Source organism: Medicago truncatula, chromosome 6 (genome assembly GCF_003473485.1).
Source record: "Medicago truncatula cultivar Jemalong A17 chromosome 6, MtrunA17r5.0-ANR, whole genome shotgun sequence".
Lineage (NCBI taxonomy): Eukaryota > Viridiplantae > Streptophyta > Magnoliopsida > Fabales > Fabaceae > Medicago > Medicago truncatula.
Window position 1 is genome coordinate 22,881,067 of NC_053047.1, and position 12,977 is coordinate 22,894,043.

The 12,977-nt window shown below is 35.7% G+C and overlaps 1 long non-coding RNA gene and 1 pseudogene across 1 annotated transcript; one reads left to right on the top strand and one right to left on the bottom strand.

Annotated features, from left to right (window-relative positions):
• The first annotated feature begins 2,811 nt into the window (after positions 1–2,811).
• On the top strand, positions 2,812–4,000 carry LOC112422481 (uncharacterized). Its single transcript, XR_005642126.1, has 2 exons — positions 2,812–3,092; positions 3,569–4,000. It is a non-coding gene; the product is annotated as an uncharacterized lncRNA (long non-coding RNA).
• Positions 4,001–9,066: 5,066 nt separating this feature from the next.
• On the bottom strand, positions 9,067–11,234 carry LOC25497065 (pentatricopeptide repeat-containing protein At1g62930, chloroplastic-like; annotated as a pseudogene).
• Positions 11,235–12,977: the final 1,743 nt, after the last annotated feature.

The window sequence follows — 12,977 nt, forward strand, 5'->3', positions numbered from 1 at the left end:
ATTTTATGAAAATTCAGCATAACCGTTTCTAAGTTAATCCAAAACTTATGGAATAATTCCAAACCTCAAAACTAGAAGTACTAGGAGTTTAATTAAGGGGTTTAAGAGTATTTAACATGTGTTGTGATGGATCTAATTTGGTTGGACGTGAATATCTTTGTTGAATAATTTGAGATACATATATTATGTGAATATTGTATGATATAAAAATATTGTTGTTCATGATTGATGATTTATATATGAATGTATATGGTGATGAATATGGTTTGATGTTGATGGTAATGTAATATATTTGTTTATGCATTATGTGAATTATATAAGATGTTTAAGTTGTTGTTGATTATCATTTGATATTGTTATATCTTGAGATGTTTACGTGTTCTCTATGTTGCTGTTGTTGGTTATGTGAAATATTTATATGTCTTATGTGGAAAATGTATGATGTATAAGTTGATGATGCTTCTCATTAATATTGTTATGTTGTGAATTGCTTGTGCTGTTTCTGTTGCTGTTAAATATTGATCAAGTTGCAGGTGTTGGTCTAAGTTGTAAAGTTGTAAGTTGTCGTTCCAAAGTATTGGAGTCTTAAATTGTCGATGTTGTCCAAAGTTGTAAGTTGTTGAGTCCATGCATAATCATTTAAGTTGGGGGCTTGATGACCTGGAGCCTTTGCTCAACACGTTGAGGGATTGATGCCCTGGAGCCTTTGCTCAATAAGTTGAGGGCTTGTTGCCCTGGGAGTGTATTTATGCTCAAATAAGTTGGGGGCTTGATGCCCTGGATTGTTACCACATGCATGATTAAGAAGTCGAAGTTGCATTGTCAAGTCAAATTCGTTGTTGATGAGTTGTCATCCATGAGTTGTTAAGTTGTTGATGAGTTGTCATCCATGAGTGGTTAAGTTGTTGATGAGTTGTCATCTATGAGTCGTTAAGTTGTTGAGTTGTCTTCTACCCATGTGTTGTTAATGAAGTGCTTATGAAGACTATATAATGTTATGAAGTTGATTATGATGTTGTTTATGATATTGATTATGATATTGTTAAGCGATGATTTTTATTAAGTGATGATTATGTTGTTATGCGATGATTTTTATGATGTGATGTTATGTTGTTAGAAGATGATGTTTATGATGTGTTGTTTACGTCGTTATCCGATGATCTTTATGTTGTGTTGTTTATGTTGTTATATGATGAATGTATATGATGTGATGAATATGATATTAATGATGACTAGAAGTTGATTGAGCTATTAATGAAGTACTATATGAAGAATTATCATTATTAATTGATGATGTTTAAGTTGTTAAATGCTTTTGATGAATTATATGCTTATTATTATTGAATGTGAAATCTAACCCCTTCTGCTTGGAAATGTTGCCCACCATGGATAACTTGCAGGTAACCAAGAATAGTTGATGTCGTGTGAGGTTTCTCTCTCGTGTGTCTTAGGTGCTCTGATACGTAACGGGATGAGATTTTGTTGTTGCTTTCTATTCCTTACGTATTATTTTATGAATTATCATGAACATGTTGTTGGAAGAATTTTAAGAGATTTTATGTTGAGGCCCTCGTGCCAAAGTTGTTTAAAAGTTGAATAATTTCCGCTGCGAAGTAATAAATATTATGACGTTGAATTTTGAAGGATAAATAGTTATTTTATTCCGTTTATGATTTTAAGAAAGAAGTGTGACATTCTGTTTATGTTGAAATACTCTGATTTATATGTGAAATTTTTAAGTTGGGAAAACGGGGTGTTACACCCTGCACCAAGGGGACCCCCTCTTCCCCTATTTGTTTGTTCTTTGTGCAGATGTTTTGTCCGGCCTTTTCAAGGAGCAGGTGAATGGTAACAAAATCCATGGCATCCAAGTGGCTAGGAGAGTTCCTCAAATCACTCATTTATTTTTTTTGCAGATGATAGTTTGTTGTTTGCTCGTGCGAATCCTACCGAAGCTGATTGCATCATGGAAACTTTATCCAAATATCAGGTTGCATCAGGGCAACTGGTTAATTTGGAGAAGTCTGAGGCATCGTTCAGTCGAAATGTGCTTGATGAGGTAAAAGATATGACCCGTAACAGGATGAATGTAAAGACTGTGTTTAGAGCTTTCAAAAATGGGCCGGGCTCATGGGCCGGCCCATTGGCCCATATTTTTGGGCCGGGCCGGGCCTAAAAAACTAACAAAAAAATGCACTCGGGCTTTTTTGGCCCAAGCCCATTTGGGCCATACAAAAGTTGGGCCAGCCCATTGGCCCATATTTCATTTTATTTTTGTTAAAAAAACAACATATATTTTTTTTTAAAAATTATCAACTAATTTAAAATTTATTAACAAAAAAACATTTAAATAAATAAACTTAATAAATATGGATGAATTTAGCTTACAGTTTTAAAATTTTAAAGTTTATAAATTATTAATTTGATTTAATTGAAAGAATAATCTAGAGTTTAATTATTATTCAATGTTAATGTAAAAATTATTTATATTTTTATGTACATCCATTCATATTTTAGCAAAAAATAATAGTGAATAACTAATACATAAGAAAATACATAAAAAAAAAAGTGAATAAATTTTAAAAATAAAACATAAACGGGCCAGGCCGGGCTGGCCCATGGCCCACCCGGGCCGGGCCGGGCCCTAGAATTCACGGCCCATTCAAAAACGGGCCGGGCCGGACTGGCCCATTTCTATAGTCGGGCCCGAGCCGGGCTGGGCCGGGCCGGCCCATTTGACACCTCTAACTGTGTTGTCTCGCTCCAAATATTTGGGATTACCGGTAGTTTTTGGAAGATCCAAGAAGGATGTTTTCTCTTTTGTCATGGATAGAGTTTGGAAGAAGATCAAAGGATGGAAGGAGAGATTTCTTTCTAGAGCAGGCAAAGAAACTTTGATCAAGGCGGTGGCACAGGCAATCCCTACGTATATCATGAGTTGCTATAAACTCCCTGAAGGTTGTTGCAAGGATATTGAATCTATGTTGGCTAAGTTCTGGTGGGGCTCTAAAGAAGGTGAGAGGAAAATTCATTGGATGAGTTGGGAGAGGATGTCAAAATCCAAAAACAGTGGTGGTATGGGATTTCGAGGGGTCAGTGATTTCAATATGGCCTTGTTGGGGAAACATTACTGGAGATTGCTGACCGGGGAGGAGACTTTAATGGGGCGAGTCTTTAAAAGTAGATACTACCCAAGGTGTTCCATTTTGGAGGCCAAAGTTGACTTTTCACCGAGTTATGCGTGGAGGAGTATCATAAGCGCCAAGGATCTAGTCTCCAAGGGTCTCAGATGGAGAATTGGTAGCGGGGAAAGAGTCAAAATCTAGGGTGACAGTTGGCTGCCACACCAATGTGGTTTTAAAGTTCATAGCCCGGTGAAGATTCTTGAGCCACAAGCAAAGGTGGAGGAGCTGATTGACAGGGATCTCAGACAGTGGAGGAAGGACCTTATTTTTTCCTGTTTCAACCCTTCTGAGGCTATGCAAATTGTAAGTATTCCTCTTTCAATGAGACTGCCGGTTGACAAGATTATTTGGCATAAAGAGAAAGACGGGAAGTACTCAGTGAGATCAGCTTATCATGTATTGGGGGGTTAGAAGTCCTTGAAGAAACCAGATCCCTCTACGAGCTCTCATAGCAAGTTGTGGAAAGAAATCTGGCACACACCAATTCAGAACCGAGTCAAGAACTTCATCTGGAGACTTGCAAAAAACATCCTGCCAACAAAGAGTAATTTATTAAAGAAGGGTGTTCAATTGGATCCGGTTTGCCCTCTTTGTAGTTCCTGCGCAGAGGACAACGCTCATCTCTTTATGTATTGTGATTTTGCAAAGATGGTATGGTTTTCTTCCCCTCTTGGAATTCATGTACCTTTAGAACTGGATGTGAATGATTGGCTGTTACACTGGTTGTCATGTAAAAATCATTTTGCAATTCAGGTGTTTTGTACTACTTTGTGGAAAATATGGTATGCTAGAAACCAAAGTCTGTTTAAAAATCAGAAGCCTGAGCCCCATGTGACGGCAGCTGATGGCCTGGATTTTGTGTTGGAATTTAACAAAGCCAGCCCTTGTAAGAAAGTTCTCAGACAACAAAACCCTGCTGCTGAGAATGACCCTGTGTACCGAGGTTTTAACGTCATCCAAGTAGACGCTGGTTGTTATGTGAATGATCTTGTTGCGCTGGGTTGTGTTATTAAAAACCAAGCAGATGATGTGATTTTATCAGCCAGTAACAGAGAAAGCATAGCAGCTGATCCAGCTACAGCCGAAGCCCTTGCCATTCGCTGGTCTCTGCAGAAGACCCAGGAGCTTAATTTGGACAGAGTTTTAGTGCAATCTGATGCACTTGTGGTGGTGGATTGCCTCAATGATATTAATTTCTCTGCTGCCCTTGAACCTCTTATTTCATATTGTAAACTCATTATGAGTAGTTTTTCACAATGTACTGTTATGTTTATTAGTAGGAACCTGAATCTAGATGCCCATCATATGGTGGGGGTTGGTAATTTAGTTGGCTCCAAAACTTGGATGGATCTTATTTCCAGGAATGGAGTTGACATCCATTGTAATGCTCCTGTTGTTTTCAATGAATGAAAATCTTGAACTTCAAAAAAAAAAATATATATGAAGGTTTTGTATTGCATAAACAATTAACATAACTATAAATTTCAAGCCATATTACACAATTTTTCCAATTCAATTGCATAAGTTGGTGTAGGAAACACCTATGCTGCAATTTTAAAAGGATATACATTAAATAGGCAATGCAAAATTCCGCAAATAAAAATTACATATATAATTTATAACTTCATAAAGGAGAAAAATCCGTATAAATTGAGAAACAATTCATATGAAGAGTGTAACTTAGTAGTAACACCTACATTTTTATTATTTTTTAATAATAGGTGTGTGTCGTTAAGGATAAAGCAAGGTGCCTAACTTCAACAACGAAAACACCCCCAACCAGAGCTCTGCTAGGGTTATGTGGCGGCATCCTGGATCTCCCCAACTCATACTGGCCTCTTCCCCCATCTTGTTTTGGTTATCCCTAGAGCTCTTTTAGTAGTTTTATTTCTCTATTTAAACCATCATTCCTCTACCTTCACCCACTTTCCACTAAACCTTACCCATACACAAATAGCCACCAGTGAAGAGTGTCGCAGTCATCTATGGCTCGACGCAAAGACACACAACCAGATCTGGAAGAAGAAGATGCTATCACAGAGGAGGATGAAATCTCTGAGGATGATGAAGTGTTTAGCCGCACTTTAGTGGGCAAGATCTGGACAGATAGCCCATACAATGCTAGAGCCTTCAAACAGACCATCACTGAAGCGTGGAGATCCAGAAATCCAGTTGAAGTACAAGATCTGAACAAAAACTTGTTCCTTTTCAATTTTGCGTCTAAGAAGGAAGCGGAGTTAGTTTACAGGAACGGTCCTTAGAACTTGGTCAGAAACTTAGTCATTCTGGATCGCATATTAGGCAACGAACAACCGTCTGAAATGGCATTGGATTCAGCTCCTTTTTGGGTTAGAGTATACGACCTACCCCTCAAGCTCCATTCGGAGGGCATTGCGAAAAAGATTGGAAATATGGTGGGGAAATTTCTGGAGATGGGCGGGAAGAATTGCAACCGAATGGGAAAATTCCTCAGAATTCGGACTGCCATTAACCTAAAAAAGCCACTTAAAAAGGGGTCTAAGATACACTTTCAAGGGAGGGATATCTTGGTGGATTACAAGTATGAGAGGCTTCCAAACTTCTGTTTTGCTTGTGGTAGGATTGGGCACCATATGCGAGACTGTGAGGAGATTGATAAATAATTGTCAATCTTCAAATCAGTACAACTACAAGTTTATTCATCATGGCTACGAAAAAATTACTCACTCACTCACTGAAAAAACCTGACTAAGTGTTTCCGTCTAAGAGTAAAGGAGGATCTCACTACCCTGCCCAAATGTAGGATCATGCCTTATTGGAATGAAGGTCGACTAACTAGATATGAAGGAGGTGGAAAATTAGAAGAATAGCATATGATGTGCACTATAGAAAATGTGAGAATAGACTCATCATACAATATTAGAATATGTAAAAAGGTGAGAAATTGTGAGAAAATATGCACAAAGAAAATCAGAGATGCCAGTATAATCTGAATTCATTGTTACATATAAATAAAATGCACCTCTATATATAGAAGCTTAGACCCAGCAGAATAGTGGTGCTAGTGCATCAGTCCTACCGGCAATGGCAAAACAGTACCAACCGGCGGCTGAGAAGGTATCAGCGTGCCACAGGGGACGGTGGCAGCGTGCTACATATACAATTGAATAAAATAATAAACTTGTCATATCTCACAACCGGATGTCCCTTTAATTGATCAAAGTCTGTGGCTTCTTTGATGTGATCTCTTGGAATAACTTCCAAAGGAGGTGGATAGACACCTAACATAAACCTTGGTGATAGGAGGCCTACTAAAACACACTTACAGAATCTAGTATCTGTAGTTTATAATAGGGTTAATTGCACTTTTGGACCTCCTATCTTTTCAAAAGTTGCGGTTATGGATCCCTAACTAATTTAAATACAAAACAGCCCCCTATATTTTGATTCTTTGGTAGTTTTGGACCCCCAAGGCAAAAAAAAATAAAAAAATTTGAAACATGGCACCTCACTTAGGGTGCCACGTCAGCGTTGACCGAGTCAACAATAGACTGGGGGTCCAAAACTGCCAAAGAATCAAAACATAGGGGGCTGTTTTGTATTTAAATTAATTAGGGGTCCATAACCGCAACTTTTAAAAAGATAGGGGTCGAAAAGTGCAATTAAGCCTTTATAATAATATTAGTTGAAACAAAAATTTATTTATAACAATCTTGAACTGTTATCTCAGAACAGAGGATGGATTCTTTTACAATACAATAAATAGATAGTCTGGTGTTGTAAGACAGTTCCTATCAAGAGTTGTCCTTCTCCTTCCCAATTCAACCATCAATACCTAAGTAACTCAAATTTTTAAACAGAAAAGCAATCTGTTTTGCCCTTCCATCATATATTAATAAACTTTTGTTCTTATTTTGCATATGATCAGACTAATATGCCAGCAGTGACTAGATATTTGAGTAACTGCACGCATTAAGTTTTGTTTGTTCACGATCAAAGTAAACATACTGTTTAGATCCTTCAAAAGACAGAGATAAATCTGCCAGGAAAAAAAGAGGAAATTGTTGGCAGAAAATATAGGCCTGTTACTCTTAAACCTATAAAACAAAGAAACTATTGCAATAAAAACAACCTCCAACATTGAAGTGAGAACATGTAACTTGAGGAAGTAAAGGAACTTTAGATATATTTATCAGCATTTGGCTCAAATGCACTTTAAAACTCCTTGATGTGCAGACAAATTTGATGGATGAATGTGATCCACGAATAGACCTCTTGAAAGGGAAGTTAATGCAAACCACAATTATAGGGATTAGTTATTAACATTGCTGAACATATTACTACGATACAGAGAGAAATTCACACGGTATAAATTTCAAAGTTGCTTTATTTTTCATCTTATAAAAAATTGATCACAAACTTGTGAATAACCCACTTTGCCAAGATACATGACTTCTATAGACCTATGCTTCACCTCAGCACCCAATAAATCATACACAGCACCACCATATACAGGGATATCAACATTCAAAGCTACTATCAAGACTTCTTCCTTTACATGGTCCATCGATAAGTACATTGTATGTGAACATATCCAGTTGAATTCCACCACCATAAGGAATGTTGAATGCTAGATAAGTACCACTATTCTGAAGAGGTTGGATCATATAAATAGTTTAAAGATCATGACTTTCCCAATTTTCATTTTTAGTGTAAGTAACACGACCTACACATTGAAGTATTATGGATACACAAGCTTACAAAACCTCCAGATTCCTATCATATGATTTTTCGGCAAGCTCTTTTTTCTACTTCATTCCATTACCATTATTAGGCCACCCAGAAAACACATTAGCATGTTCACCTAAATCAATTGGATTGCTGCTAAGGGGATTTTTCATATGGACATTGTTTGAGTCAAGATTATGAGTAACCTTGATATGCTAACTGTCAGTTGAAGTAGGGTGAACAATTGTACATGTTCTTCTTTAACAAAACAATAATATACATAAAAATTATCATATTGTAATTCGTAATGATATAAATCCCTCAAAATGTAATAGAGATGGATCAGGTCCACTGGCTGAATATCACACCAATAAGTATGATATCACAATCACATGGCAGTATCCTAGTATTGACACTTCAAATTGAAGGTATGTCCAGCGTCCAATATGTGTCATTTTCCAACAACGTAATGGCACCGACGTATGTGGTAAAATTTAATTATTTAATTTTCATAAATTATTACCAGTGACGATTTGTCAATGTCGTCTTCACGTCTGTGTCACTACTAGATTGGTAGTAGCTCATGTAAGGATTAGTTTTAGCCATAAGAAAAAAATCACACCTTAATCAAGGTAACTGACCTCAAACTATGAACACTGACACATACATCAATGTCTAACACAACACTGACACGTCAACACTGTTAATGATTTAAGAAAATAGAATTATCTAATGTTACTGCAAGTACCGGTGTCAAGAACCAGACACAACTTTAATTGAAATGTCAGTGCTACATAGTTCTAAGCTTTAAGTTCTTGTATGTCATCCTGTATATCATTTTGCTTGTTATTTGTTTATCATCTTTGTGAAGAATTAGTCTACCTATTAAATCAAAATTTTTAATGAGTATTTCTTTAAAGGAGACCTAATAATCAAATCATACATATTGTAAATACAGGAAGAAAAAAATGAGTAGCATTAAAATAGAGTAACATAGAATGATTCTCACATAAGACTTGCATAGTCATCATGTAGTAGGGAACTTCAACGGGTTTAGGCTATATTATCTTTACTGGATTTACTACTTTTGAAGTCTATGTTGGAGTAGATTATATCTAGTAACAGTTTGATTGTTCAACACAGATCCAAACCTTGAAAGCTTAAAGAGTAAAAGTGAGTAGTATGCAAATGTTATGCCCCTCAACTATTCATATGTATTTTTCCTTCAAGGATAAAATAAATTTATGCTTATTAAGCAGAATAAATTTAGCAGTAAGAAGTATCATTCTGAAACCAAGTTACAACTATATGAAGAAAAAATGATAGTACAATGGAAAGAAAAAATAAATTATTTCAAAAACAAAAACACGATTTCAAATTAGAACCAAGGTGATAGTTAGGTCATTGTGTAGTTGATCATCATTTGCATATGTAACCATTAAGCCAACATCAAAATGAATAATTAGGATTGAATCGTTGTCATCAAAATTCAAAGTAACCATAAGTAACAAGAAATAATCTTAACTAGTACTTTTCTTACAGAAGACCTCGAGCAATCATTTCACGCAGAAGTTTCTCTGCCTTATCATTCTCATTGTCTTTAAAGAGAGCACAGATAATTGTTTCATAAGTTACAGCATCTGGAATGCAACCATTGTCTTCCATTTTTGACAGCAGGGTCACTGCTTCATCAAATAAGCCCTCTAAACAAAGACCATTGATCATAATACTCTATGTCCAAACAGTTAAATTATAGCCTATAATCAAAAGATGTTTAAAAATCACTTGTGCGTTCCTAAGTCTTCCTTCTTTGCATAGTCCATCGATAAGGATGTTGTATGTGGTCATATTTGGTTCAATTCCTTGGTCTTTGATCTTCTTGACCAAAGCAATTGCCTTGTCAACGTGATGATTTTTGCATAAAGCATGCAATAAGGAATTGTATGTGATAATATTGACAGGTTGACCTCTGTCATCATGCATCTTATCAAGAAGCTCCCAAGCATGAGAAACTCTCCCAGATTTGCATAAACCATCAATAAGAGAACTGTAAGTTACCATATTAGGTTCACAGTGCATTTCTTTGAAGAGATTCAAGGCTTCATCAACCATTTTAATCTTACATAAGCCATTAATAATGATAGTGTAGCTGTGAACATCAGGTTTAATTTTCCTTTTCCCTAAGATGTTGAATACATGCTTGGCCTTGTTCACTTGATTAACTAAGCAATACCCATCCATTAGTGAAGTATATGTAACAACATCGGGTACCACACCTTGTTTCATCATCATAGCTATCATATTTTTAGCTTGTTTAACATTTCCTTCTTTACAAAGAGCATCAACCAAGATATTAGAAGTATAAACATTTGGGAGGATGTTTGTTAATACCATTTCATGGAACAAACCAAATGCTTGTTTTGAATTGACCAACCATGCAAAAGCCATAAATGAGAGCACTAAAAGTTACAACATTAGGAGAAATTCTCTTTGTAATCATTTCAGAATATAACTCATAGGCATCATTTACATCTTTATTTTTACACAAACTATCGATGATTGCGGTATACATTACCACATCGGTGTTGACCAATTTCCCTTCAATCTTTCTCAACATTTGCAAGGCTGCTCTTGTTTCCCCTATTTTACACAACCCATAAATTAAGGTCCCATAGCTAACTTGGTCCAAGTGGAATCCATGTGCAAGCACATGGTTATGAAAGTGCAAAGCCTCCTTGACGTTACTGTTAAGACACATACCTTTGATAAGTGTTGTGAGGGTTACAATATTCGGCTGAAACCCGAACTTAAGAATCTTCCCCAATAGAGAAAAGGCAAAATTAATTTCACCAAGATGGCAGTAACAGTTAATGACAATGTTGAAAGTAACAATATCAGGCGTAACTCGATTGAGTTCCAATTGATTAAAAAGGGAAATAGCAGTGGGGTAATGGTTATTTTTAGACTTAACAAGGGAACCCAAAATCTTGTTAAATTCAATGATGGGTGGTGGAGGATTTACACAGAGCATGTGATTGAATGAAGAAACAGCATTATCAACATCAACAGTACTGATAACAAACTGAGATTGAGAATATAGTCTTGTACTTAATAAGGGAAAATGAAAAGAAGGAATATAGAAAGAAGAAGAAGAAGAACAACAACAACAACAACAACGAAACCTGAAGCAGAATGAAGACATTTGAGCGTGAGTGAGCAGCCCTTGTTTGGGTGATTGATTGTGAGAGCTTCAACAGAAGTTACGCGTTTTTGCCCAATTCAATTTTTTTCACACAGCAAAGGACCTTGAAATTTTTTTCCTGACCCTCTTGTCCAAAAACATTTCAGGTCTGACCCCTTTGAAAAAAATTTTCCAAAATGATCCACTTTTAATTTTTTTTTTTTTTGTCCTTTTGTGTGTTCCCGTCATTTGAAACGGCGAGACTGCCCTCGTTTTTTGCCTTTTTGGGCAACTTGTACATTATAAAATACATATTAATTTATTTGTGAAAAAATATCAATTTTGCTCCCGGGGAGAGTTGAACCAAGCGCATATGGACCATTGTCATTCTGTGTTGCCACTAAGCCAATGTACATTTGATGTTTATTTTCGCATCTAATAATATATATACCCTTTTTAAAACCAGTTTCACACACCACAAACCATCCAGTTTTTCATTTTTGTTTTTTTTATTGGATAATTTAGGATCTCCGACGAATATATATATATAATTTATCGGTGAAAAATTATCCGACAAAATAATTTTTTTCACCGATAGATTATATATATATATTATTATTATCCGACGAAATATATATTCTTCACCGATAAATTATCCGACGAAATGATATATATATTATTTCAAGATATATATATATTCAAAATAAAATCTAGAATTTGTTCATATTGGAGTAATTTTTCAAAGTAAAATCTAGAATCCAATTAAAATTATAAAATCTCCTTTTTTTTTTTTGTCAAATAGCCTAGTGGCTAGAGAAATTCACCTTAAAATGAATAAGTGAGGTGTCCGTGCCCGGGGTTCGAACCCCGGCCCCTGCACATATTGTGCATTATCCCTTACCAAATGAGCTAAGCTCATGGGGACCCTATATTTATTTTTTTTATAAGACTTATATTAAAAAAAACAAAAATGAATTTAAAAAATGGTATATATATTATTGGATGCGAAAATTAACATCAAATGTACATTGGCTTAGTGGTAACACAGAATGGCAGTGACCCATATGCGCCTGGTTCGATTCCCCATCGGAGCAAAATTGAAATTTTTTCACAAATAAATTAATATGTATTTATAATGTACAATGTTGCCCAAAAAAGCAAAAAACGAAAAAAAAAAAAAAAAAATCGGTCCGCCATTTGAAATGGCGGGAATGACAAAAAAAAAAAAAAAAAAAAAAAAAACTGTCCAACGATGTGACACGTGTCAGACCGGCGGCTAGTCCCGCCGTTTCAAATGGCGGGAACGCACAAAAGGACAAAAAAAAAACCAAAAGTGGGTCATTTTGGAATTTTTTTCAAAGGGGTCAAACCTGAAATTTTTTTGGACAAAAGGGTCAGAAAAAAAATAAAAATTTCAAGGACCTTCTTCTACTTAGGTCACCAGTGGCGGAGGGCTGAGATGGGCCACCGGGCACCCAAAAAAAAATTAAAAAAAAAATTCTCTATAGGGAAACTACAAAAATACTCCAGTTTGATTTATTTTTCTAAAATGGTCCACCGAACATTCCCAGCCTTTTCCCCTTCCTCTGTTACATGTTAGACACAATTTCTTCTCCCTCTTTGGAATGAGAATGCATGTTGCAGTTCTATGTAAACTTGTTTCCAAATATGTATAGCTCTGAATTAAGATTTTGCTTACTTAAGTTATGTTATATTGATAAAGTTTATATTTAAAGTATAATTTGCTGGCCCACCCTCGATATTTTTTCTTGCTCAGGCCACTGTAGGTCACAAATAAAGAGTTTGTAAATAACAAACACAACATTTCGGTCATTATTATAAGCAAAAATTCAATTTTAAGGTTAATTCAATAAATAATATTTCAATAAATGATGTATGTAGTG